This window comes from Mobula hypostoma, chromosome 20, assembly GCF_963921235.1.
Source record: "Mobula hypostoma chromosome 20, sMobHyp1.1, whole genome shotgun sequence".
Classification (NCBI taxonomy): Eukaryota; Metazoa; Chordata; class Chondrichthyes; order Myliobatiformes; family Myliobatidae; genus Mobula; species Mobula hypostoma.
Window position 1 is genome coordinate 37,879,235 of NC_086116.1, and position 26,535 is coordinate 37,905,769.

Sequence of the window (26,535 nt, forward strand, 5' to 3'; positions counted from 1 at the left end):
AGGAAAGCAAATCATATATTAGAGATGTAAGATACAATGCTGGAAAGGCTGATTACATAGAACATAGGAAATAGAACAGTGAAGCCCATACAAAAAATAACATTGGTGATGAAGCGTTTTTAAAACAAACCCAAGACGGTTATTGACCTGTTGAAGCACAGCGAGATGTTCAATCTAAAAAAACAATGCAGCTAAGAATGGTTAAAAAAAGCAGCGCAGCACATGTTCTTTGGAAGGGAAGACATAATTGAGTTTTTAAAAAATGTCACAAAATGGAAGAATTCCTGGGTTCATAAAGAATGAGTACTGGGTGATAATAATCATCAAAAAAAGAACAGATATGGTTGGCTATATCAGAAAGATTGGTGCATTTGATTCCACAAGAGATAACTGGCTCATATATACTGATCAAATTGAACAGTATTTTGAAGCTAATGAAATAGCCAATGAGAAATAAGTACCATTTTGTTGAGTGCATTTGGGTTTAAGGACATACAGTTTGCATCGAAGTTTAACTGCTGCAACTGCACCAGCAGAAATTAGCTTTGCTAATATCGTCAAAGTAATGCAGTGACATTCAGAACCTAAACCATTGTTGATTGTAGAACGCTTTAGGTTTCATAAGCAGAATCAGAAGGAAGCAGAGTCCATTTCAGCATACGTGGCTGAATTGAAGAGATTGTCTGAACATTGTCAGTTTGGTAATGGGCTTAATGCACTGAGAGATCACTTAGTTTGTTAGAATCTTACGAGAAAACATTCAAAAATGGTTCCTAACTGAAGCGCAGCTTACATTTAAAAGAGCAGTTGAAATTGGAATATCAATGGAAACAGCAGACAGAGGTACAATTAACTTGCAGTCAGGAACAAAATTGCAATGTCTAAACAGAAATTGACCTGGCTGAACAAATTGTGATATTGTTGTGGCCGGCGCTCACGTACACCAGATCAATACAGATTTCAAGGCAAAACTTGTAGAAAATGCAACAAAGTAGGACACATACAAAGAGCATGTCAGGCAGACAGAAATAAATGTACTGCACAGAGAAGAGAAAAAGATAAAAATTCAAGTTGCATTTTCAGAAAGAGTACTGATCTTTATGTTGTTGATGAAAATTCTGATAGTGATGAGTGTGACACAGGGCTGTGTAGCCTTAAGATTTACAATATGAAAGCCAATAATAAACAAGGAATATGGCTTATCCTAGAAGTGAATAGCAGATTAATCAAAATGGAATTGGACACCGGCTCAGCTGTTTTCATCATTCCACAAAATGTTTGAACGGCATTTCAAAGATACTAAACTGAAACCTGCAGATACTCAATGAAGATCTTATACTGGAGAAAAGATAACTCCTGTTGGAATGACATTCGTAACAGTGAAATACAGCAACCAACAAGGCACATTGAGCTTGTATGTGGTAAAATCAGGAGAACCAGCTTTGTGGGAGCATGATTGGCTGAGACAACTACAACTTGATTAAAGATCCATCCACAATTTGCATACCACAGCCCTGACAATAAAGTCACTGAAAGCATATTAAGAAAGGTGCTGGATGATACAAAAACTGTCTCCACGCCATACACCATGAACTGTTGCCTAGAAGAGAACAAATGGATGTTGGTGCCAACCTCTGTGCCTCTGGTTGGAAAGCATATTGGACAAAGGAGGGACCATACTGCTCAGAGGAATAGTGAAAGTGTCAAAAGCTGTGGCCCGATAACAACCGTTTTTGTCGGCGACATTTGAGAAAGCTGGAGAGAGTTCAAGGAGCTTCAGGAAAGTTGCAAGCATTCGGCTTTTGTGAGGATGAAGAACCAGAATCTACTCTGTGTACATTAAGGTTATTGCATGAACTTCAAGTGGGAGACAAAAAAAACTGCTCATAAGTAGATGCAAAGCCAAAAGCCCAGTTGGATGAATGGAAGGTTGAAAAGAAAGGAGTCAATGGAGATACAAAAACAAAGGATTCGTCAGATAATGTGGTGGATGAAGAAACCAAGAGGAGAGATCAGATCGTAAGGGAGCAAGAGAAGGATTAATAGGACAATAATCCAGTGAATTAAATGAATCTTTCCAAGATCAGGATGCACAAACTAGATGAAGAAAAAGGAAGAAGAAAAGTGACTACTGCTTCATGCAGTCTCCAAGTTAACTCCTACAATCACCACGAAGGAGGCCCCAGAACCTGAAAATGTTTCACAGCCACAAGTCTCACCTGCCAAGTACAGTGATTCAAGCAACACACACGAAAAATGTTGGTGAACGCAGCAGGCCAGGCAGCATCTATAGGAGGAGGTACAGTCGACGTTTCGGGCTGAAGACCCTTCGTCAGGAAAGATGTTATCCCACAAAAGTAAGAAATCTTCCACAACAATTAAACCTTTAGGACTGAATGGGACAATTTAAAATTTACTATGCTGCGAATGTCTATAGATGTATTAGATAGGATACTGTGTGTGCATTGTCCTTACTTGTGCCCATCTAATCACCTCTTAAAAATCCCTAATGTATCTGCCTCCATGACCAACCTATGCAGTGTAAAAAATTTGCCCCTCACATCTCCTTTGAACTTATCCCCTCACCTTAAACGTATGCCATCTAGTATTAGACATTTCAATCCTTGGGAAAAGATACTGTCTGTCAACTCTATCCCTCTCATAATCTTATAATCCACTATCAGATCCTCTCAGCCTGCTCTCTTCTCTGCCAGAGAAAACAACCCAATTTTATAACCATATAACATATAACAACTACAGCATGGAAACAGGCCATCTCGGCCCTTCTAGTCCGTGCCGAACTCTTACTCTCACCTAGTCCCACCAACCTGCACTCAGCCCATAACCCTCCATTCCTTTCCTGTCCATATATCTATCCAATTTAACTTTAAATGACAACATCGAACCTGCCTCAACCACTTCTGCTGGAAGCTCATTCCACACAGCTACCACTCTCTGAGTAAAGAAGTTCCCCCTCATGTTACCCCTAAACTTTTGCCCTTTAACTCTCAACTTTTGTCCTCTTGTTATATCACACTCTTTCTAATCCAGACAGCATCAGGATAAACTTCTTCTTCATCCTCTCCAAAGCCTTGACATCCTTATTGTGAATTGCATACTCCAGATGCAGCCTAACTGGAGTTTTGTAAAGCTGCAACGGAATTTCCTGACTTTTGAACTCACTGCCTTGAATAATAAATGCAAGCATGCTCTATGCCTTCTTAACCACCGTATCTGTGTAGCCACTTTCAGCGATCTATGAACTTGTACCCCTAGATCCTTTTGCTCCTTTTAAAGAAGTTTGAGTTGCTCAGCGCTAGCCTCAATGTCTCTTTGCCACATTGAGATGTCGTGGGCCTGTGTTTCCCAAGGGTCCATGAGGAATGATATAGTTTCTTTTCCGGAGTTATTTCAATATTCTCTTGGAAATCTCTTGCCTCAATGGAGCTAAGATTGGGAGTCAGCTTTGGGACTCTATATGCACTCACTGGAATAACGTAGTGGATCACTTCCATATTTGAAGATGTGCTCTCAACGGCCATGACTGGTAGACTTGACAGTCTCTACATTTGTTGGCTGGCTGTCCAAGGCCCTTTAGAATGCCATAACTATAGAAAAGAGCTACCAACTTCTGCTTTAATGGTAACACTAGCCAAATGCTGAGTAAAATTCCTTCATCAGTTCTTCAGTCTGATTCAATCCTTTTTACTCAACCCATTGTAATGTACATCACGTAAAGGTTTGATATTGAGTCTAACTCTGAATCACACTTATTACCATTGAGTTATGTCATGAAATTCATTGTTTTGTGGCAACAGTACAATCTTAGACATTGAAATTATCGTACAGTACGTTATCAAAAAAACAAATGAGAAATAGTGAGCTAGAGTTCATGGACCATTTAGAAACCTGATGTCAGAGGGGAAGAATCTGTTCCTAAAACATTGTGAGTCTCAAAGCTCCTCTATCTCATCAGGTTTTCTGAATTAATATTGAACCCGTGAAGACTACCTCACTATTTTTGCTCTCTTTTTGCACAATTTATTCAATATTTTCTTTTTGTAATTCATAGTATATTTTATGTATTCCACTATATGTTGCCACAAAGCAACAAATTCCATGGCTAAGTCAGTGATAATAAACCTGATTCTGATTCTGATTCTGATCCTGATACCCCTGACAGCAGGAATGAGAAGAGCACATGTCTTCATGCCAAGTGCTTAGTAAAGTTATTTCATTATTTCGCTTTGGTGTACTCTTATCTGATACGGTCTTGTTTTCTGGACCCGTTGTAATGTCTGTAATGTAAAGGCTTTATATTCACATCACCATGAGTCCATGTAACACAGTCCGGCCAATGAAGGTATTTCTGTGTTCATTTCAAGTTTGTTCAACTTCTCCACTACTTGAGTATTTAGCGCTTACGGTGCCAGCGACATTACAGAAAACTCCTCTTCTACCACCAGTGGAGTGTACGTTGCATTCTCTTTATTTGTGTTCTCCTCTTTGTAAGGCAGCTTTGGTAACATACCTGCTGTGGCATTCTACCTGGATGCTCAGCATTCAATTTATAAAGATAAGGATTAGCACACTGATATAATCACAGTATCCCACATTCATGATCAATCAAATAAAGTAAATTGAATTATGAAATACAATAATATGATTAATTATATTATAAAAAAATTGATTGATCATGAATATGGGATACCATGATTGTATCAGTGTAATTTATATATAGTGCATTATGGGAGAAGGCTCAGGAGCTTGAAGACTCATAGGGCCAGATTTGGGAACAACTTCTTTCCAACTGTGATAAGACTGTTGAACGGATCCTGACCCGGATCTGGGCCGTACCCTCCAAACATCCAGACCTGCCTCTCGGTCTTTTTTGCACTACCTTACTTTCCATTTTTCTATTTTCTATTTATGATTTATAATTTAAATTTTTAGTATTTACTATCGATTTGTAATCCAGGGAGCGGGAAGCACAGAATCAAATATCGCTGTGATGATTGTACATTCTAGCATCAATTGTTTGACGACAATGAAGTATGAAGTATTGTAAAGTACGTGCTACCTTATTTTGATTTATAATAAGTATCCTTATGAATTCTGTATTTATGTATATGAAATATAATAAATTTAATAAAAATATTGGAAAAAGAAAAGAAAGATAAAGATTAGCTGTATTTGTCATTTGTACATTGAAATATACAGTGAAATGTGTTGTTTGCTTCAAGTCAAATCAGTGAAGATGTGAGTATGCCAGGCAGCCCACAAGAGTCGCCACACTTCTGGCGCCAACATAGCAGGCCCACAACTCAATATCCCTAACAAATGTGGGAAGAAGCTGGGGCACCCAGAGGAAATCCGCATGGTCATTGGGAGAACATAATAACTCCTTACAGAGAATGGCAGGAATTGAACCACAACTGCTGATCGCTTTCTCTGTAGATCAAGGTGCTGACTGCTATGCTACTGTGCTGTCCCACTTCAATTTCATGTCCTATTGGGAGAGGGAGATAGTTCACTGTTGCAATCTTGTGGCAGCCATGTAGACATTAGTCTTAGAGTCAGAGAGTACAGAAACAGGCCCGTTGGTCCAACTCATCCAAACCTATCAAGATAGCTACCTGAACCATTTGTCTCAGCTTTTTCAATACGCATATCTATTCAAATGCCTTTTGAACATTGACCAAGTTTTGCTGAAATTTGTCCATCTCTTCCTTTACTTGAATATTCAGTGCCAATGGTTCAAGTTTGCAATACGTTTGCTCTGCCTTCAGCTTTGTGCTCCTTGGTGTTAGTACAGGGGTGGCCAACCTTTTACATTCCATTTGTCAGTTTTTTCACGCACGTGTTAAGATGCGCCTTGTACCCCCACTCAATTCTTGTAAAAATATGTTAATATAGACATATTTAGCATTTTACGATATATTGATTTAATATAAAAACAAGATAAACATTACTTACCTTAATGAGACTTTTAACAAATATATTTTGTCTTCTTTTGATTTCTTCCTTTTTCTGAATCACATATTCTTTCCGTAACTCAGACCCAAGCACTAGCTTCAGTTTTCCTCTATTTCAGTCTGATGTTGTGTTTTATTATGTCTATTAAGATCATGTCTTCTATTATATGAGAAAGTGTTTTCACAAACAATGCACAACGGTTTTCCTGATGGACCCGCTATAAATAAGAACTCATTTTCCCACTGTTCATTGAATTCACGCTTACTAACACTTTCTGCTTTTCTTTTGCTCATTTTCTTTTGCACTGTGATGGGTAACTGAACGTAGAAACAAGACTTAATTTTCGAAAAAGTACAAAACTGCAAATGTTCACCAAGGACAAACAAAGCATAACTCCGTAGCGCATGCCTGGCGCCTCAGGATCAAACGAGTATCAAACGTATATTGAACAGTTATGGAACGACTGCAGAACAAAAGTCCTTTCCTAGTTTGACTCATTGAACATTTTCTCTTAATTGGAATCAGATTAATGTGAAAGAAGATAGCATTTGCCAAAAGATGTGCACAAAATAATAAAATCGCTAAAAATAATTGCTAAGTTTTAGCTTTATTCTCAGTAAAACCCATTTCTAGCTCTAAACTACTTGAATTCCTGTTATAGATTTCTTTTTCTACAAATCGGTTTTTGGTTAATACTTTTTGCATGAGTAGGCTAACTTTTTTATTATTATCACTGGGGTGCAATGCGCCACTTCTAATCATCCAATGCGCCACTTTTGGAGCATGCACCATAGGTTGGCCATCCCTGTGTTAGTATTTGACTCTTTGAACAGACTTGCACATTCATTAAAACAGCTCAATGGCACAGTGACACACACAAAATGGAGGAGGAACTCAACAAGTCAGGCAGGATCTAGGGAGGGGAATAAATATTCTCCTTTTTTTGTTTCCATTCTCCATTCTAGTTATCTTTTCACCTTTTGTCCTTCTCTTCATCTGCCCGTCACTCCCTTTGGTTCCCCTTCTCTTTCCCTTTCATCCATGGTCGACTGTCCTCTCCTTTTAGGTTCCTTCTTCTTCAGCCCTTTACTTCTTCCACCCATCACCTCCCAGCTTCTTACTTCATCCCCCCCCCCAAAACACACCCCTCTCTTCCCATCCTGGTCTCCTCCCCCTCCCCCCACCTTTTTATTTTGGCTTCTGCCCCCTTCCATTCTAGTCCTGATGAAGTGTCTTGGTCCATAATTTTGACTGTTTATTCCCCTCCACAGATACCTGACTTGTTGCATTCCTCCACTATTTTGTGTGTGTTGCTCCTGCCAAATCTCTTATATTTATCAGTTGGCACAGTTTTTCAACATTCTACTTCCCAGCCCCAATACCGATGATTCAATCCTGACTTCAGGAATCACCTGATTCTTGTTCTCGCTGTGATCACGTGGGTTTCCCCATATCCCAATAAATGTAGGTTAATTGGCCGCTGTAAGTTAGGTCTGGTGTGAAAGTCCAAATGTAAGTCTCATATCTCCAAGCCTACTGCAGTTGTTGCAGTCGTGTGCAGAGCGGTGGCCGTGTCATTGCAGTATGCATCCAGACAGAATGCTTTCTGTGGTGCATCAGTAATAACCGGCAAGAGACAACGGGGTCATGCTCAGGTTCCTTAACCTCTCGAGGAAGGAGAGGCATTGGTGAGATTACTTGGCTGTGACATCAATGTGGTTTTTTTTTCCAAAAATACTTTATTCAGAAGTATTACAAAATAAAGTTATTTACATATAAGAAAAAAAACATTTGTTGACTCTGAGTCCTTATTCAATAAAGTTATTTACAATTAAATTATGCGTTGACTCTCTGTTCATTTACAAATGAAAGATGTTTACAATAAACCGTTCATTTACTCTCAACCCTTGGTCAAGAGTTAAGACTTATTAACAATAAAGTTATCAACAATAAAGGCAGGCGTTGGCTCTAATGCTTTTCCCAAAGTAACAATTCCACCCACTCCTTGGGCACCATGTTGATTATCTGTCCACACCGCTGATGAGGGTTAGTCTCCTTGAACTATGTCAGGCTATGGATGATGTTCACACCTAGGAACCTAAAGCTCTCAACCTCAATACTGTTGATGTCTGCAGGAGCAAGTGCACCACCCTCCTTTCTGAAGTCAGTGACCAGCCCTTTTGGTTTGTTGATATTGAGGGAAAGGTTGTTGCCATGACAACATCGTTATTTGTGATGCAGCCTGCAGGAGTGGTGTCATGTTTAAACTTGTAATGGAGCCAGAGTAAAATCTAGCCATGCAATCATGAGTGTACAGGGAGCAGATTGGGGGGCTGAGGATTCAACCTCCTGGAGCACCAGTATTTAGAATAATCATGGTTAAAGTGTTGCTGCCTATTCTTACTTAATTCCATCTTGTAAGGAAATAAAAGACACATGGATCGCTCCCCAAATACTCTGCCAGGAAAATAAAGTTACTGAACTGATTAGATGAACGGCAGAATACATTCAGTTAGCACTTTATTAAGTATCTCCTGTACCTAATAAAGTGGTCACTAAGTGCATATATTTTTGGTCTTCTGCTACTGTAGCCCATTCACTTCAAGGTCCGACGTGTTGTGCATTCAGAGATGCTCTTCTACACACCACTGTTGTAACACGTGGTTATTTGCGTTACTGTCACCTTTCTGTCAGCTTGAACCAGTCTGCTCATTGTCCTCTGATCTCTCTCATTAACGAGGCATTTTGGCCCACAGAACAACCGCTCATTGGAACACACCAAAAATACCGGAGGAACTCAGCAGGTCAGGCAGCATCTATAAAAATGAATAAACAGTGGACGTTTTGGGCCGAGACCCTCCTTCAGGACTGGAAAGGAAGGGGGAAGACTCCAGAATAAAAAGGTGGGGCCAGGTGAAAGACCATGTCTAGAAGGGATAGGTGAAGCCAAGTGGATAGTAAAGGTAAAGGGCTGGAGAGGAAGGAATCTGATAGGAAAGGAAAGTGGACCAAGAGAGAAGGGGAAAGGGGAGGGGACCCAGGGGGAGGTGACAGGCTGGTGAGAAGAGACAAGAGGCCAAGGTGGGGAATAGAAGAAAAGGGGAGGAGGAAGGAGATTTTTTTTTACCAGAAGGAGAAATCGATGCTTATGCCATGAGGTTGGAGGTTACCCAGATGGAATATAAGGTGTTCCAGAGTTATTGAACACATTGGCCAATGCAGTCTCCTTAAAACTGCTGGAGTTTTGGGAGCAAAATGCCGTCACTTGGTTCATACAAGCTAAGGCTCAATTCACGCTATGAGAAATTTCTGCTGACAACATCAAATATTTTTATATGGAAGTGTCACAACTCCACAGCTGCGAGACTGCTGAGTCTAGTAAATCACCCACCTGAATGCGATAAATACTGATCACTGAAAACTCACCTTTTACAGACTTTTGGACTATTGGAGTCTGAGGGTGCCAAGCAGTTGCTCTCCTTACCCGGCCTCCCTGACGCTATGCCTTAGGGGCTAGTGTACCACATGCTGTCTCTCCTGGGATAATCACCATCCTCGTTTTATTTTTAAAGAACTCTTTATGCGACAAATGCCTGATCAAGTTCACATAGCCCTTGCTAATTCACTCGTGAAGGACTATAGGGTGCTTGCTAAAATGGCTGATAGTCTACACTCAGCCAGGTAGCGGTGCATTATTCTTTCTCCTTTCTCTACCTCAATAAGCCCAGTCAGCAAGGCCCCTAACATTAGTGTAGCACCAGGAGAAAAAGACGACAACAGGCCTGTGTTTTTACCACGCTTGTTTTGGTATGAACACTAGGATGTGTTGATGGCGTTGCAGCTTGGATAGTGCCAGTGCATCCAGGCATCAGAGGTCCGTGAACACCGTGGGTTCTAGCTGCCTGGGTTGTCTACGGACACCCCTTCAAGGCAACACTTCTTCCGTGATACGGGTGCTCGAGTGAGTGTGCTGCCAGCATCGTCTATCGATGAGAGGGCAAACAGTGACAAAATCTTGCTGGAGGTCGCCAAGGGCAGCAGGACCCAGACTTATAGGACACACCAGGTGACACTCTGCTTCAGTGGGCGATGTTACACATGGGACTTTGTCCTAGCTAAAGCGGCTAGACCTCTGCTGGGTGCAGATTTCCTGTGTGCCCAAGGACCATTAGTCAAACTTAAAAACTGCTGGCTTGTAGATGTCAAGGACTTAGGGTTGTTACTCTGCTCCCCCAGAAAGTTCTCCACAAAGACCCTGTCATGCTCGTGCACCACTGCATGTGAGTTTACTCGACGGCTGAGTGAATTCCCAAACCTCACCAATCCCAAATTCTCCACGACAGTCATAAAACACGGGGTTGAGCACCACCTTCCGACAACTGGCTTGCCAGTCCATGCCCGTGCGTGTAAACTGGACCCAGAAATACTGGTAACCGCAAAGGCTGATTGTGCCAACATGGAAAGGCTTGGCGTTGTACACCAGTCGAATAGCCCCTGGACTTTGCCCCTCCATATGCTCCCTAAGTCCAACAATGGTGGTTGTTGCCCACGTGGTGATTGCCGACACCTTATCGAGGTCACCATCCCTGATTGTTATCCGGTCCCACACATCTAAGATTTTTCAGCGCATTTACCCAGAAAATCAATTTTTCCCAAGGTCGATTTAGTTAGGGGCTACCATCAGGTGTGCGCAGAGGACATTCCCGAAATAGCTGTGATAACCCTGTCTGGCCTCTTTGAGTTTCTGTGCATTCCACTTAAACGGAAAAATGCAGCACAGACTTTCCAACGGCTGATGGACTCGGTGTTAAAAGATTTAGATTTTCTTTTGTTTACCTGGTTGATATGCTTGTCACCAGTGTGTCCAAATCTGAACATGTATCTCGCCTCCACACACTTTTTGAGCACTTAAGCCAACACAAGTTGATTATTAACCCTGATAAATGTTAGTATGGGATGTCAACCATTGACTTTCTCGGCCGTCATATCTCCGCAGGGTGCAAAATTCCTCCCATCAAACATGGCCACTATTACAGATTTCCCACCTTCCCGCACTACTAAAAAACTGCAGGAGTTTTTAGGCATGGTGAATTTCTATCACCACTTCATTCTGCAAGTTGCTGAATTTGTGCTCCCCCTGTATCGTGGGCTTAAAGACAATACTCCTGATCAAGTGCTTGACTGATCAGCAGACATGATCAAGGCATTTGATGACACCAAACGAGCTCTTTCTAATGCGACACTACTGGTGTACCCACTCCCCAGTGCACCCACAGCCGTTACTACTGACGACTCAAACTGTGCTGTGGGTGCTGTGTTTGAACAGTTGGTTGGAAGCATATGGCAGCCACTCGCCTTTTCTAGCTGCCTGCTCTGCCCCTGCACCCGCCCCCCCCCGAAATGAAGACCAGCACGTTTGGCCGAGAGCTTCTCGGTCTCTATCAGGCTATCCACCATTTTTGTTTTCTTTTCGAGGGTCGCCGTTTCACAGTGCTTGTTGACCACAAACCCTTCATGCACGCAATGGCCAAAGTATCAGACCCCTGCTCTGCATGGCAGCAACACCACCTAGCCTATCAGATATCAGATTCACAACAGATATACGACATATCAAAGGGGAAAATAGTGCCATGGCTGATTGCCTTTCACAGCCATTGAGGCTGCACACGTAGGGGTTGACTATGCCGGCATGGCAGCTGACTGAACTACTGACCCAGAAGTCCAGGCTTACCGAACAGCAGTCATGGGCCTGCGGTTGGCTGACATTAAGTTTGGGGAGGCTGGAGTCTCCCTCCTGTGTGATGTCTCAACTGGCCGTCCTCACCCCATTGTCCCTGCAAACTAAAGACGGACTGTTTTTGACTCCGTACCTGGCCTCTGGTATCCAGGCAAGAAGGCCTCACAGAAACTGGCTGCACTAGAGTTTGTGTGGCACAGCCTTAGAAAGGACATGCGTGATTGGACTGCAGTCTGTGCCAGCAGACAAAAATTAACCGCCGTATCCAGGCACCTTTGGCATCTTTTGTGGTCCCTGAGCGATGGTTTGACCATGTCAATGTAGACCTTGTTGGACCTCTTCCATCTTCCCGCGGTTTCACACACCTCCTTACCATGGTGGAACATAGCAGCAGGTGGCCAGAGGTCGTCCTTCTAGCATCAGCAATGACTCAAGTGTTCATCAGCACCCGGGTTGTTCATTTTGGCGCCCTGTTTCCTATGACTGCGCTCCCCAACTCATTTCAGACCTCTGGACGGCGATGGCCCAGAACCTCAGCATCAGGCTACATCACACCATGGTGTATCAGCCGCAGTCCAATTTCCTCCTCAAAGGCTGCTCTGAGGTCTTCCCTGACTGATGAGTGTTGCCATGATTGGCTCCAAAAGACTACCCGCAGTCGCTCCGTTGCAGAGTTGGTATATGGACAGCCGTTATGAATGCCTGGTGATTTCATTCCTGACGCTACAACCACCTGGGTCGGCTTCTCAACAGCGTTCCACCCTCCTCAGTAAATGCAATTTCTTTTCACCTATTCCTATGTCCCATTGTGGTGTACAGCACTCCAGGGTTCCTGTTCACCTTCAATCTGCCTTGTTTGTTTTCGTCCACCATGACACGCACCACCATCCCCTTAGGGCCCCTTATGATGGTCTGTTCTGCATTTTGGAACGGGAAGAAGGGACTTTATCATAGATAAGGGGGGTAAATCTGAACGTATTTCAGTAGGTCATTGAAATAGATCTCGGCACACCAAGATTTGGAGTATTCTGCTCTCATGCCCTTGCCTTCATGACATGACCATGAGCATATCAACACACCTCTGGATGAGCCAGGGGAACCTGCCGTTCCTCCACTAATTGAACATAGGAGTCACACAGGACAGGCTCACAATGTGGGTTTTAGTGAATTCTGGGGGGGGGGGGCCTGTGTAGGGTAATGTAATTGGTGGATACTTACATAATTCACAACCACCTACATTGAGTTGGGGTTTCACTTTAAGAGGCTGGTTTGACAAGGTGATGGATGGAATTATGTAGAAGGTTTACAGCGTGCTTAGTGTTTACCTTTTGGTGTTCAATAAATGAGTCACCACGGCTTTTCCGAAACGTAAAGCACCTCCGGTCTTTTATTTGCATAAACCTACAACTATTTGCTGGGGCCCATAGCTACCTCTCAAGTCTGTAGAAAGTAGGAGGAGCCGAAAGGACAAATTGTTGAGAGTGAGAACCAATTCTGCCAGATGGAGGAGGGTGGTGGTGGAGGGGAACTGGTTGGTCCTTATACTTAGAAAGAAGAGGAGAGATTTGAGGCCTTTGTGATGGGGGATAGAAGTGTATAGGGAATGGACATCCATGGTGAAGATGAGGCGGTCAGGGCCAGGTAATTGAAAGTTACTGAGGAGATCGAGACCATCAGAAGTGTCGTGGATGTAGGTGTGAAGGGACTGAACCAAGGAGGATAGAATGGAAGCAAGGTGAGAGGACACGAGTTCAGTGGGGCAGGAGTAGGCAGAGACAATGGGCCTTGTGTATATGACTTGTGTATTTGTTCTTGGTTTTCACCATAAACTCTAGAGACCATTGTGTATGAAAATCCCAGGAGACCTGCAGTTTCTGAGATACTCAAACCACCCAGTCTGGCACAAACAATCACTCCATCTTCAAAGTCACTTTGATCACATTTCTTCCTACATTCTGATGTTTAATCTGAACAACTGAAACTCTTAACCCTGGCCGCATGCTTTTATACCTCAAGTTGCTGCCACGTGATTAGATTTTACATTAACGAGCAGGTGTACAGGTGTATCTCATAAGGTGGCCACTGAGTGTACATGATCAGTTTTCAGAACAGGGAGAAACAAGATCTCGATTATTTTACTTCAACTGAGAACAAGCTCCACAATCTATCTGCCAGTTGCCTTAAGTATATGTTTGTTCCGCAGTAAAAAGTGAAACTGCCATTCTGCAATTCATAAATTAGTCTTGAAAGCACATGCATTCAATGTATTTTCCCCTAAATTAGAGTGATTTACTAGCCTGCTACAAGCTTGTGATCATTGACTCATAATGGAAAAATTTGTCTCATATCAGTCCATCACAGGTAGTGTTCCTTTATACAAAGGGGCCTGCTGTTAATGTTTTTGATAAAAGGGTGGTTAAACTTATGCAAGTGGAAACAGACAAACTGTATCCACAACAAGGAAAAAGTTGCACTTTCAACCTTTTGCTTCGACCCCTTTTGGTGCCTATGTATAAATAATTTAACAGAAGCAAATAACTTGCATGCACGTGTGGGACTGTAGTTACTTCAAATGAAGGTCTTGCATTTATCTCCTTGGGCAGTCCCTCAGGAGCACTTCCAGAGAAGCTAGACTAACTTGCTTGTACTGCAGTTCTGAGGTGTCTGATAAGGTCTATGGGGGATCCCACGTGGGGAAAAAGGTGTTCGAAGGGTGAGTGGGTAGTTTGGGAAGTTGGGGGATACTCTTGTTTGGGCCTGCTCCTGGGCCAGGCACTTTGCCAGTTGTTGGAGTTGTTCAGAATCAGAACACGGATCAGGTTTGTTATCACTAACATATGTCATGTCATGAAATTTGCTGCTTTGTGACAGTAGTACAGTGCAACAGATAAAAAATGACTGTAAGTTACAAAATAATAAATAAATAATGCGAGAAGGGAGCTAAATAGTAAAGTGGTGTTCATGAACTCTTGGGCTGTTCAGAAATCTGATGACAGAGGGGAAGCAGCTGTTCCTAAAACATTGGGTGTGGGTCTTCAGGCTCCTGTACCTCCTCCCTGACGGTAGTAACAAGAAGGGGCATGTCCTAGTTGGTGGCAGTCCTTAATGATGCTCCCTTCTAGAGGCCACACTTCATTAGGAGCTCAGATCTTCTGTTCAGATGAAGGGTCTTGACCAGAAATGTCAACTATCCATTTCCCTTCACAGGAAAGCTGCCATATCCACGGAGTTCCTTCAGTGGTTTGCCTGTTGTATGTAAATAATGCGGTCTTTCCAACAAATCAAATGTAATTAGAGTCTTAACGCTGAGGTTATAGGTTTGGGAGAGAATACTGGTGTTGGTTCACTTATCCTGCCAGAGGGCTATTAGAGTCATAAAGTCATAAAGCAACAAGTCTCCTAAATAAATTTAAAAATAAGATAACACCTTATCAATACTGATTGGTCAATACTGTCCAAAGGCTTAGCAATATCAGCTGTTCCCATCTTTCAAGTAGTGCCTTGAAACATTTTACATCCACCTGAGAGCATCATAAATGACACAATTTTATCAAAGAAAACCTCTTTTTTATAAAATGAGGAAATGGTTTAGAATTTCAAGAACTAGTCTAACCAAAGGAAGTAACATACCGGTGAATGCCAAAAAAGAGAAGTCCAAAGGGGGAATTGTGCCACCATTTCATCAAAGTCTAAAAAAACGTTAAATATCCTGAGCAATACACACAAAATGCTGGTGGAATTCAGCAGGTCTGACAGCATCAATGGAGGAAAATAAGAAGTCAATGTTTCGAACCGAGACCTTTCATCATAACACTGAGGAGTTCATAACTCAGATTCGACCTAAGCTGCCTGCGAAATGAGAATATCCAGACACAGCCTCTGAACGTGGACCTTAAGTATGATGTCAAAGAAGAAATTAGATTGATATTTGCTATGCTTTAAAAGCAGCAACCAACTTATACACAGCAAGATCTCATGAAGGTCTATGTGATGATTAACCTGACAATCTGATTTTAGTGCTGGCCACAGTTTCCTTAAAGAACATCTGGGAACACTATTTTCAATGTAACTGATGCCGAGGTCCCATTTCTAAAGAAAAGGAACTGCTCAGATAATTTGGGTAGCTCCTTCCTCCTTGAAACCCGCAGCAATATTAACACAGGCTTAAAATGAGGCTAGCACGGTTAACTGCAATGTTTAACACTGGGATATACAAAGAATAAAGAAAGTCCTTGTAGATGTTAATAAAATTACAAATTTATATAAGGTATAGATAGGGTAACCTGGATTATTAGAGTTGTGAGATGAGACATTGCTCTACCTGCAGAACTTCACTGTACCATTCAACCTTTGAACTTTCACAGATAAGGACTCAGGAAGAGAGGGGAATAGTCAGACCTTAGAAGCAAGCACCACCTGTGTATAACAGCTTCCATTCTCCCCACCTAGTTTTGAAAACTCCCCAGTTCTTATTCTTCTACAATTTGCTTGTTAACTTGCACGAAGCATTGGTCTCATGTGGAAAATGGATATTTTACAGATTTATTTTACAGAAACAGTGGAATAGGAAGCTCTGCTTGGCCCAGGCACATTATTTCCAATAACACAGATAGACGTTCACTCAGCAATCAGACACTCCTTCCAAAGTTTGATGCACAGTTTCCATTCACTGAGGCAACTCGCTTAATTTTCTAGAGTCCATTGAGAAAATGAAGGTCAAACTATCAAAACCAAAGAAAACAATCGTGCAATTTCTCTTTTGAAATAGATTTTTTTGAACTTTAATTGCTTGTTAGTTTGGAGGTGGGCTCCCTGATAGGGTAAAGCCCAATTTTACCCTGGGGAACTGAGTGGCAGGTTGGTAACTTTCAGTCTGGCTATATTTCATATACAGCCGAACAGCTGCCTCCCCACGCCAGTGACCTGCATTCAACCCTGATCTCTGGAGCTGTGCGGAATTTGCCAAGTCCTCTCTGTGACAGCATGGGATTCCTCTGGATGATCCGGTTTCATTCCCACATCCCGACACCATTCTGTTGTTTTGTGTAACACACGCAAAATGCTGGAGGAAATCAGCATTCTACAGAGGAGAATAAATAGTCATTGTTTTGGGCTAAGGCCCTTCATCAGGACTGTTTTGTGCTCTTTTTTTTTGTATTTATTGTGGTATTGTGAGTACATAGTCATAGTCATACTTTATTGATCCCGAGGGAAATTGGTTTTTGTTACAGTTGCAACATAAATAATTAAATTGTAATAAAACCATAAATATTTAAGTAGTAATATGTAAATTATGCCAGGAAATAAGTCCAGGACCAGCCTATAGGCTCAGGGTGCCTGACCCTCCAAGGGAGGAGTTGTAAAGTTTGATGGCCACAGGCAGGAATGACTTCCTATGACACTCTGTGTTGCATCTCAGTGGAATGAGTCTCTGGCTGAATGTACTCCTGTGCCCACCCAGTACATTATGTAGTGGATGGGAGACATTGTCCAAGATGGCATGCAACTTGGACAGCATCCTCTTTTCAGACACCACCGTCAAAGAGTCCAGTTCCATCCCCACAACATCACTGGCTTTACGAATGAGTTTGTTGATTCTGTTGGTATCTGCCACCCTCAGCCTGCTGCCCCAGCACATGATAGCACTGGCCACCACAGACTTGTAGAACATCCTCAGCATCGTCCGACAAATGTTAAAGGACCTCAGTCTCCTCAGGAAATAGAGACGTAACAGCTGTGACTGTGACAGCTTTGGGTTGAATCTTAAAACTTGAATTTTATCTAAGAATGTATTTACTGGCATTAGAAAGGGTGCTGAGGGGGTTCACAAGAATGAAAGGGTTAACGTATGAGGAGCGTTTGTTGGCTCTGGGCCTGTACTCGCTGGTATTTAGAAGAGTGAGGTGGGATCTCATTGGAACCTATTGAATATTGAAAGGCCTAGATGGAGTGGATGTGCAGAGGAGATTTCATATAGTAGGGGAGCCTAGGACCAGAGGGCACAGTCTCAGAATAGAAATGAGGGGGAAATTCTTTAGTCAGAGGATGGTTAATCTGTGGAATTCATTGCCAAAGACATCTCTGGAAGGATGGTAAATCGGCCTTGATGGAATGGTGGACCAGACTTGATGGGCCAAATGGCCTAATTCTGTTCTTAGATCTTGTGTTTTTATGGTGTCTATTACCCTGTATTTTGTTAACGCTGTGAGCTTCATGTAAACAAAGAATTTCATTGCACCCTGGTGTACATGACAATAATTTAACCTGAATCTGAGATTGAAAGTATACAACTGGTAAATGCAATGTTAGGCACTGTTATTCATTATAAGACTACTTGTTAAATGGTACTGATCAAAAACCACCAGTGTGAAAACTTGCGTGCAAGTCTACATTCTGAGTCTTTCTGCAAGAAACTCAATAGAGATAAGCAATTGGTACACAGGTGCAACTAATATACCAGAATAATGAGGCTTTGGTGCATTTACCATCTATTCTTCAAAACCATCCTACTGATGCCTCCATGTATTCTCGTTTTGCTAACCTTTATATGAAGCAATGAAAGTGTACAATTTGATATTATTTGGATTTCAAAATATTATAGAGGTGTTATTTTCCATTTATTATTTGCCGAAAGCATGGATCTTGTGTAAATTTGATCTTGTTTAATTTATGCACAATTTAAATTCTGCATGTTGCCGGCACTTACGTACTTACCATGCTGTTGCTAGAAGTTTTTCATGGTACCTCTACCTCATGGTACTTATGTGCAAGGCAATAAACTCATCTTGACTTAACTCAAAAAACGCTTGGTCAAAAAGTAATGTAGGAAAGATATCCTTAATATTGAAATCTCCAAAAGGATGGCGGTGCATAATTTAAACACTGAATTTTATGATCTATCTGGATAGCTAATGAGTTTAAGTCAATCTCCTTTGATGTTGTACTTCAAGTAAATTGGTTAACTCGACCTTCATAAATACTGTAGATCCAGGGGTGCGATGTGACCATCTTTCCATTTTGTTTAGGAAGTAAACGATCTATGAACATCTCTATGAGGAAGCTTGTTTAGGATTAAGTTGATAAACTGATCTGATGCTAATTCATCCAAACTCAAATTTAGCCCAACGCTTTATAATTTTTCTCCACAGCCAACCCGACCTAAACCAGGGTCATTTGCAGATATGTTTGTAAACTGACTTGCAATGTCAAGGACAGGTTAACCAGGAGAAGAGAAGACAAATGGTAATACTAAAAAAATTATTCTGATATGAAATAGACAATTGAGCTGATTTCAAAAAAACTGCAGATGCTGTAATTCTGAGATAAAAAACAAAACAAATGAAAAAGCTGGAAAACACTCAGCTGGGCAGGCTGCATCTGTGGAAAGAGAAATGGAGTTGGTTTTCTGGTTGTAGGGTTTTTATTTTGCTTGAATCTTTTTTTTTTAGGAAGATTTATGTGACAACAGGATGGGACAAAGCTGGTAGAAATGAAATGTTTCCAGGCATCCAAAGTTCCACAACAAGTCAACCTAAAGTACCATGGCATAGTGGTTACTGCAATCGACTTACAACGCCACCAATCTTTGGTTGGGGTACAATTCCCACCAATGGTTATATGTTTCCTCATGGATTTCCCCGGGTGCTCCTACATTTCAAAGACATACGGGTTGGGGTTAGTAAATTGTGGGCACGTTACATTGGTGCCAGAAGAATGGCAACACTTGCGGGCTGCCCACAGCACATCATAAAAATTGGTGCATACGGTGCTTTTCACTGTATGTTTCGATGCTTTGATATAAATGTGACAAATAAAACTGATACTTAGTGATTTTCTCTTTGCTTTTGCTGTTTTGGGTCCAGGATCCCTCATCAGGACTGGGAAGAGAGAAAGTCTGTTTCAGCAGCAAAGAGGGCAGAGGAGAAATCAGTCAAACTAGAGAACACCTCTGACAGGATGACCAAGTGGGCTAATTGGGGTAGACATAGAAAACCTACAGCACAATACAGGCCCCTCGGCCCACAATGCTGTGCCGAACATGTCCCTACCTTAGAACTACCTAAGCTTTACCCATAGCCCTCTATTTTTCTAAGCTCCATGTAGCCATCGAGGAGTCTCTTAAAAGACCCTATTGTTTCCGCCACCACCGGCAACCTATTCCACGCACTCAGCACTCTCTGCATAAAAAACTTACCCCTGACTCCTCTGTACCTACTACCAAGCACCTTAAAACTATGCCCTCTTGTGCTAGCCATTTCGGCCCTGGGGAAAAGCCTCTGACTATCCACATGATCAATGCCTGTCATTATCTTGTACACATCTATCAGGTCACCTCTCATCCTCCATCACTCCAAGGAGAAAAGGCCGAGCTCACACAACCTATTCTCATAAGGCATGTTCCCCAATCCAGGAAACATACTTGTAAATATCCTCTGCACCCTTTCTATGGCTTCCACATCCTTCCTGTAGTGAGGTGACCAGAACTGAGCACAGTACTCGAAGTTGGGACTGACTTAACATTACCTCTTGGCTCTTAAACTCAACCCCACGATTGATGAAGGCCAATGAACCTTATGCCTTCTTAACCACAGAGTCAACCTGTGTAGCAGCTTTGAGTGCCTTATGGACTCGGACCCCAAGATCCTTCTGATCCTCCACACTGCCAAGAGTCTTGCCATTAATGCTATATTCTGCCATCGTATTTGACCTACCAAAATGAACCACCTCACACTTATCTGGGTTGAACTCCATCTGCCACTTATCAGCCCAGTTTTGCATCCTATCAATGTCCCGTTGCAACCTCTGATAGCCCTCCACACTATCCACAACACCCTCAACCTTTGTGTCATCAGCAAATTTACTAACCTAGAGGGTAGTTATAGAAGCTGTTAGAGGTATATCAGTTCTTATTCATTGTCAACGTGCTTCCTGGCAACCAGAAATGGAAAGTTGTAATACTGTCACGAAGAAGGACTGAGTTACCCAAAGTTGAGGAATTGCATATTCGGTCCAAGGGGCTGCCCTATCCCCAGGTGGAAGGTGAGGTGTTTTTCTTCAAGCTTGCCTTGGACTTTGTTACAGCAGTGCAAGAGGCCACAGACAAAGAGAGATCAGAGAGTAATTTGGATGATGAATTAAAGTGATGGGGAACAGTATCACTCCTACAGACAGAACAAACATGTTCTGCAAACCACAATCAGCCAAGGAGAAGTGGTTACTAACTTAAAGATCTGGCTCAAAGCCTTTGATTCTACTTTCATGGTTTCGCCAGTAGAAAAGCTCTTCCTCCATCAACTCTGAACTGATTCCATAACCTATGGAGTCACTTTCAAGGAAAAACAACTCACGTTCTCAGAGTTATTTATTTATTTATTTATTTATTATTTGCTTCTTTTTGCATTTGCATAGATTGTCTTCTTTTGCAAGTTGGTTGTTTGTCAATCTTTGTGTGTAGTTTTTCATTGATTATATTGTATTGCTTTGTTCTACTGTGAATTCCTGCAAGGAAATGAATCTCAGGGTTGTTTATGATGTCATATACGTACTTCAATAATAAATTTACTTTGAACTTTGACCTGTCCTCACAGTCCTACTTTATATCTTGAAAACTTCAATCAAATCTTTCCTTAATGGTTCAAGTTCAATGATTCCCTTGAACAACGCACCATTTTTGATTACTGTAGCAGCCACAGGCCCTTTACTTTTTCCATTGCGGTCACTTCCACAAGGGTGATAATGGTCCTCCAGCAGCCTCATCTGCTTTCTGAACAAAGGGTGGCTTTGACACCAAGTTCAGGAATTCTCTGTGACTCCTGTGTTTAACGCTGGTATGCGGGGAGAAAGCTGGCAACTTTGTAGTCTGTAATGATTAGCTAAATTATTAGCTAAAAGCTCAGGCCTGCAGAAAGGCATGATCGAAAAGTGATTTAACCATAAGTCACAAACGTTCCCAAACATGCTTGTTCGACTTCACTTAAAAATCTCCAGACTCACATCAGCAGCACCATTGTTCCACAGGAGATATTTAACAGGCAGTAAAATGCAGCTAATCTCAACACATCATTTCAGAACCTTATGCGTTACAATCATATAAACTGACTTCCATATAAAGACGCCAAGTTTCCATTATATTACCTCCAATGTAAATATTGTCTGTGGAAACATTTCATCATTATTTTAAAGAAAACAAGACTGGGCCAAGAACATTAGAATTTTATTTCATTCCTTTCAGAAATGAAAAGTGAGATTCTTTTCCTATTGAGCCTTGGGTCAGTCCAATAATCTCACACTTTAAAAGAGGTTTTAGGTTGTCATAACCCGTCTGAAAATTTCAAATGGGATCTGATGATAGGGTTCCTACCTAAAAGCAGGATTTCCTGAGCTTATATCCCTTAGAATCAGCTCATTAAAGGTTTATGTCACATAGGGTAGGCTAGGCAATGTAAGAGTGCCTCTCCATTTGACTTTCAATAGCATTGCCATCAATCAAACCCATCAAAAAATTCAAAAGTTTGAAAGGTCAAACTTGAGTGCAAGTTTAATAACAAGACTCTTAGTGCTGTAGTGAGTCAGGAGACTCTTCAGTCTCCCCACCGCAGATCCCACAAAGTAGCAGCACAAGTTGATAGGGGGGTTAAGAAGGCTTAGGTTGTGTATCGCTATAAAACCCTGTTTAAGCCACACTTGGAGTATTGTGTTTCGATCTGGTCACCTCATTATAGGATGTAATTGGAAGCTTTAGAGAGGATGCGGAGGAGATTTACCAGGATAATGCCTGGATAGGTCGTAGTTGCCTGGATTAGAACATGTCTTATGAGGATAGACTGAGCTGGCTAGGGCTTTTCCCTTTGGTGAGAAGGACGAGAGCTGACTTAATAGAGGTGTACAAGATAAGAGATGTAGATAGAGTTGATAGCCAGAGACTTTTTCTAAGAGTGGAAATGACTAATACTGGGGGGGGGGAGGGGGGTAACTTAAATGTGCTGGGAAGAAAGTATAGGGGGAACGTCAGTGGCAGAACTTTTATAGCGGGTAAGTGAGTGGAACCCTCTGCCTGGAGTGGTGGTCGGTGCAGACACATTAGGGGCATCTTAGAGACTTAGTTAGGCACTTGGCTGAAAGAAAAATGGAGGTCTGTGTACGAGGGAAGGGTTAGATTGATCTTGGAGTGGGTTAAACAGTCAGCACAATATTGCAGGCTGAAGACCCTGTTCCGTGCTGAATTGTTCTATGGTCTATAGTCTAGAGATCACAATTGAGTTGAAACTTAATTAGGCCAAATATAAGTATAATATGGCTACAAGACAAGTTAGAGTCTGGGTGATCCACAAATGCAGCTCTGACTTCTGAAAACCAAAGACAAAACATTGTCGGTGTACCACAGTTAAAATATCACACACACCAGCTTTCCATCCATAGACTGTCTGTACTTCTTCATGACTCAGTAAATTAGTCAAATTAATCAGACATAACCCAACCCAGACGTTCAGTTTTCTCCCACCCTCCCCCGATCAGGCAGGAGATACAAAAGTCTGCAAGCAGGTACCAACAGGCTCTTGGACAGCTTCTAATCCACTGTTATAAGGCTGTTCAATACCCCCCTTGTACAATAGAATTGACCTTTTATTTTGCAATCTATCTTTTGTTATAGCCTTGCACCGTAGTTAGTGTCTGCCTACACTGCACTTTCTCTGTGCCTGAGACACAAACAAAATGCTGGAGGAACTCAGCAGGTCAGGCAGCATCTAGGGAGAGGAATAAACAGTTGACGTTTCAGACTGAGACCCTTCATCAGGAATAAACAGTTAAGATCTCGGCCTGAAACACGTATAGTATATTCCTCTGCCCGACTTGCTGAGTTCCTTTGGCATTTTGTGTGCGCTACTCTGGCATGTACAGAATATCCTGTGTTTATATTCTGCATTCTGACATTGCTTCCTCCTTGTACAACCTCAGTGCACTGAAGAAATGAAATAATATGTAACGATGGCATTCAAACTGAAGATATTCACATGTGCTGCAACAGATTACAAGATCTTAACAGGACCTGAGAGATCAATACCTTTCACCACGAGGATAGAAATAGTGCCTTTATGGGAAGACCATCAAAGTTCAAAGTTCAAAGTAAATTTATCATCAGAGACCATATACTACCCTGTAGTTCACTTTCTTGCAAACATTCACAGTAGAACAAAGAAATACAATAGAATCAATGAGATCATTGTTTTGAGGAGTGGCTGCTTGGATATCCGAAGCGTGAGAAGATGTAGCTCATTCAGGTTTGTTGATTGACTACACAATGCATCGACTCACAGCAGTTTGGTGTTTTGAGCAGTGGCCAATCAATGATCGAGATGGATTGGCAAGAACAAATTCAAATAAGGCAGGGGCAATCGGAACGGTTATTGTTGGAGTGCACGGTGTTAGACTGGGGATTTTGAAGCGTTAGCTCTTCGAGGCTTCAGAGCGGAGAGGCTTGAGCGAGAGAAGGCAAAAAAGCTGTAGGTAGTTTTTTTTTCGGTTCATTTCTTGTTTTTCTTTCTTTATATTTGCTCAGTTTGAACAGTAGAGGTGTCAGGCAGGATAGTTAAATGCTCCTCCTGCAGAATGTGGGAAGGCAGAGAGACCTCCAGTGTCCCCGATGACTATACCTGTGAGAAGTGCATCCATCTGCAGCTTCTAACACTCCGCGTTGAGGATTTGGAGCTGGAACTGGATGAACTCTGGATATTCTGGGAGGCTGAAGGGATGATATATAGGACATATAGAGAGGTAGTTACATTAAAGGTGCAGGACACAGGAAACTGGGTGACAGTCTGGAAGGGGAAAGGGGTTAAGGAGCCAGTGCAGAGTACCCCTGTGGCCGTCCCCCTCAACAATAGATATATCACTTTGGAAATTGTTGGGGGGGATGACCGAGCAGAGGAAAGTCACAGCAGACAGGTCTCTGGCACTGAGTCTGACACTGAAGGGAGGGGGGGGGGAGATGCAAGCTGTGGTGGTAGGGGATTTGTTAGGGGAACAGAAGGGAGGCTCTGAGGATGAGAACAAGATTCCTGGATGGTATGTTGCCTCCTGGGTGCCAGGGTCCAGGACATCTCAGATTGAGTCCTCAGCATTCTCAGATGAGGGGATGAACAGCCAGAGGTCATGGTCCATGCAGTTACCAATGACATTCATAGGAAAGGTAAAGAGGTTCTGCAAAGTGAGTTCAGGAGGTTAGGTGCTAAATTAAAGGGACCTCCGGAGTTGTGTGTCAGGATTGCTACCTGTGCCACGTGCTAACAAGGCCAGAAATAGGAATGTTATACAGTTTAACACGTGGCTAAGGAGTTGTTGTAGGAGGAAGGGCATCAGTCCTTTGGATCATTGGGCTCTCTTCCAGGGAAGGTGGGTCTGTACGGGAGGGACAGTTTGCACCTGAACTGGAGAGGGGCTATTATCCTAGCAGAAGGATTTTCCAGTGCTGCAACAGGGAGGTTTAAGCTAGAGTTGCAGGGGGATGGGAATCAGAGTGCCAGAACAGATTGTGGAGACAGATGTTGTTAAGACCTCAGACAAAGTCAGGAGTCAAAAGGTCGAGCATGGTCTTGAGCTGCGTATATTTCAATGCAAGAAGTAGGAAAGACAGATGAGCTCAGGGCATGGATCACTACGTGGAATTATGATATTGTAGCCATTAGTGAGACTTGGTTGCAAGAGGGGCTCAATAATCCAGGGTTCTGTTGTTTTAGACGTGACCGAGCAGGAGGGATTAAAGGGGAAGGGGTGGCACTAATAGCCAGGGAAAATGTCACAGCTGTGCTCAGTCTGGGCAGACTGGAGAACTCGTCTAGTGAAGGATTATGGGTGAAACTGAGGAATAAGGAAGGTATGACTGTGTTAATGGGGCTTTATTACAGAGCACACAACAGTCTGCAGGATTTAGAGAAACAAATTTGTAGAGAAATCACAGGCTGTTGCAAGAGGCATAAGGTTGTTATGTAGGTGATTTTAACTTTCCACATTTTCAATGCAACTCCTATACTGCAAAAGGACTAGATGGGATAGAGTTTGTCAAACGTGTTCAGGAAAGTTTCCTTCATCAGTACATAGAAGTCTCAGTGAGAGAATGTGTGATACTTGATCTGCTATTAGGGAACGAGACAGGACAGGTGACAGAGGTTAGTACAGCAGAACACTTTGCACCCAGTGATCACAATGGCATTAGTTTCAAAGTAAATATGGAAAAGTGTAGGTCTCGTCCTTGGGTTGAGATTCTAAATTGCAGAAAGGCCAAATTTGATGGTATCAGAAAGGAACTGACAAGTGAAGATTGGGACAGGCTGTTTTCTGGCAAAGATATACTTGGTAAGTGGGAGGCCTTCAAAAGTGAAATTTTGAGAGTACAAATCTTGTATGCACCTGTCAGAATAAAACGTAAAGATAACAAGTTTAGGGAACCTTGATGTTCAAGAGATATTGAGGCCCTGGTTAAGAAAAAAAAGGGTGCTATGCAGTATAAGAAATGCACGAGAAACACTTAAGAAATCAAGAGGGCTAAAAGAAGGCATGAGGATCACCAAGCAGGCACGGTGAAGGAGAATCCTAAGGAATTCTACAGATTGTAAAGAGCAAAAAGATTGCAAGGGACAAAACTGGTCCTCTGGGAGATCAGAATGGTAATCCATGGATGAAGCCAAAAGAGATGGAGATTTTAAGTGTATTTTTTGCATCTGTATTTAATCAGGAAACAGACACAGGGTCTACAGAAGTGAGGCAAAGCAGCAGTGAGGTCATGAACCCTATACAGAAAACAGAGGAGGTGTTTACTATCTTGAAGC